Source organism: Dryobates pubescens, chromosome Z (genome assembly GCF_014839835.1).
Source record: "Dryobates pubescens isolate bDryPub1 chromosome Z, bDryPub1.pri, whole genome shotgun sequence".
Taxonomy (NCBI): Eukaryota; Metazoa; Chordata; class Aves; order Piciformes; family Picidae; genus Dryobates; species Dryobates pubescens.
Genome location: NC_071657.1, coordinates 55,186,985 through 55,189,620, shown reverse-complemented (window position 1 = coordinate 55,189,620; position 2,636 = coordinate 55,186,985). Strand labels below are relative to the sequence as shown.

The 2,636-nt window shown below is 46.4% G+C and overlaps 1 non-coding gene across 1 annotated transcript; it reads left to right on the top strand.

The window, feature by feature from the left end:
• Positions 1-2,243: 2,243 nt before the first annotated feature.
• LOC128899537 (U6 spliceosomal RNA) lies at positions 2,244-2,350 on the top strand. The gene has a single exon (XR_008463131.1). It is a non-coding gene; the product is annotated as a U6 spliceosomal RNA (small nuclear RNA).
• Positions 2,351-2,636: the final 286 nt, after the last annotated feature.

The window sequence follows — 2,636 nt, the reverse complement described above, 5'->3', positions numbered from 1 at the left end:
AGGCTCCTGTCTTTACTCTTTGCTTGACTTGTATCTCCCCAAAACTGTGAACTCCACCAGCGCAAGATCACTGGAGTCCAGACTGCCTACAGCCTTCATGTCACCAATTAGCTCGGTTGCATTTGTGACCGTCAGGTCCCCTCTGGCAGGGTTGTGACACTGGCTTAAAAAGGTATCCTTAATGCATTCCAAGAGTCTCCTGTATTGCCTACAGTTTGCCATACTATTTTTCCAGCAGATGTCAAGGCTGTTGAATTCTCCCAGCAGGATGAGAGCCTGCAAATGTGAAGCCTCTAGTAACTGCAGTATGATTTTGTCAATAACCTCCATTGATTGTACAGCCTGTAATAGATACAAACCATAAAGTTCCCTCTGTAGCCTCAGTCTCTAATTTTTACCTCTAAGTTTTCGGTTTGCTTGTGGCTGTTCTTTAGGGACATCTCTTCACACACTATCCATTTCTTGACGTAGAGGGCAAGTCCTCCTGCATCACCTGTCCCTTCTGAACAGCCTGTAGCCGTGAATAGCTGTAGTCACAGGATTCATCCCATCTATTTTCAATCATGGCAACCAAGTTGTAGCTTTCTAGCAATATGATGGCCTAAAATTCTTTCTGTTTGTTGCCCATGATGCATGTGTTGGTATAGCCCACTTAAACTGGGCTATTGGTAGTGTCATCTTCTTAGGGGAACACCCCTTAATAATTTTGAGGTATTTTACTGGTGTTTCCCTGTTGACTTCTATTACTTCAGGAGCCCCCAACTAAGCTTTGTAAAACTTCAAGTGTGCTCTGGTGTAACCTGCATGTCCCAAGCATCAGACTGAGAGCCCTTGCTAGCAATCTGTCCCTCAAACATTGGCTCATCGTTCCACAGCTTGTGACAGGTAAGCTTGATATATTCTCCCTCCCACTTCAAGTCTAATTTAAAGCCCTGTCAATGAGCTCTGCAACCTCCTGAGTCAAGACTCTTCCTCTTTTGAGGAAGGTGAATACCTTGTGGTGCCACCAAGCCTGGTGCTGTGTAGGCATTATCAGAAAACCCAAAACTGTGGTGGTGATGCCAGCCACAGAGCCATGCATTGGTAGAGCGTGTCTGTATGTTTATTCCAGAGCCATTGCCCCACAGCTGAAAGGAGAGAGTGAAAAATAACCTGTGCTCCAGATTCCTTCACCAACTATCCCAAAGTCCTCAAGTCTTTGGACGGCTCTTAGATTGTGTTGTGGCTTCATCACCATCCACAAGGAAGAGCAGTAATGGGTAACAGTCTCAGGGCTGTACCAAACTAGGAAGTTTCCTTTATCTCTTTAACATGGGAGGCAAAAGGTTTCCTGAAGAGGAGAGTCTATCTTGAAGATTGCACTCTGTTCCTCTCAGAATGGAATCTCCTACAACTATAACCTCTCTTCTGTTCCTCATGAATGTGGTCATGATGTGGTGGATGGATATTTCTGACCTTGGCAACATCTCTGTTATAGATGGGCCATTATCCACATCCTCTACTAAGGATTCCATACCTGGAGCCTCATGCTTGTTTCACAGAGGCACCTGTGAGGGTGAGCTAGGCAAGGAGAGCATTTGCCTGACACCTTGAGCATGGCTTTACCTCCGTTCACTCCTTTCCTTTCAGGGGAGGACACAGGGTCCCCTTGACTTTTTTTTTTTTTTTTTTTAACTGGTGGGTCATGCTTTCCCTTAAGGCACAATCAGAGCAAGAACAGGATAGGATAGGATAGGATAGGATAGGATAGGATAGGATAGGATAGGATAGGATAGGATAGGATAGGATAGGATAGGATAGGATAGGATAGGATAGAATAGAATAGAATAGAATAGAATGGAATAGACCAGGTTGGAAGAGACTTTCAAGATCATTGTGTCCAACCTATCAACCAATCCAACCCACCTAAACAACTAGACCATGGCACCAAGCACCCCATCAAGTCTCCTCCTGAACAACTCCGATGATGGAGACTACACTACCTCCCGGGGCAGCCCATTCCAATGGACAATCACTCTCTCTGTATAGAAATTCCTCCTAACATCCAGCCTAAACCTCCCCTGGCGCAGCCTGAGACTGTGTCCTCTTGTTCTGGTGCTGGCTGCTTGGGAGAAGAGACCAACATCTGCCTGTCTACAACCTCCCTTCAGGTAGTTGTAGAGAGTGATAAGGTCACCCCTGAAGAAGCTTGACTCCAGCTTGTTCCTGTAAGTTACATGTCTTATTGGAGGTCACACAGTGATGTGCTCGCTTTGGCAGCACATATCCTGAAACTGGAACGATACAGAGTAGGTTAGCATGGCCCCTGCACAAGGATGACAGGCAAATTCGTGAAGCATTCCATATTTTTTTTTACAGACACAAATTAGGGTTAACTGGGAAGTCGAGAGCCCAGCTGCAGTGCATGTACACCAATGCACACAGCCTGGGCAATAAACAAGAGGAGCTGGAGGTCCTGGTCCACCAGGGTGACTATGATATAGTCACCATCTCAGAAACATGGTGGGACAACACACACGATTGGAGTGCTACACTGGGGGGTTACAGGCTCTTTAGGAGAGACAGGCGAGGGAGGAGAGGAGGAGGGGTGGCTCTGTATTTTAGGGAGTCACTCTGCCACAGAGCTTGAGGTGGAG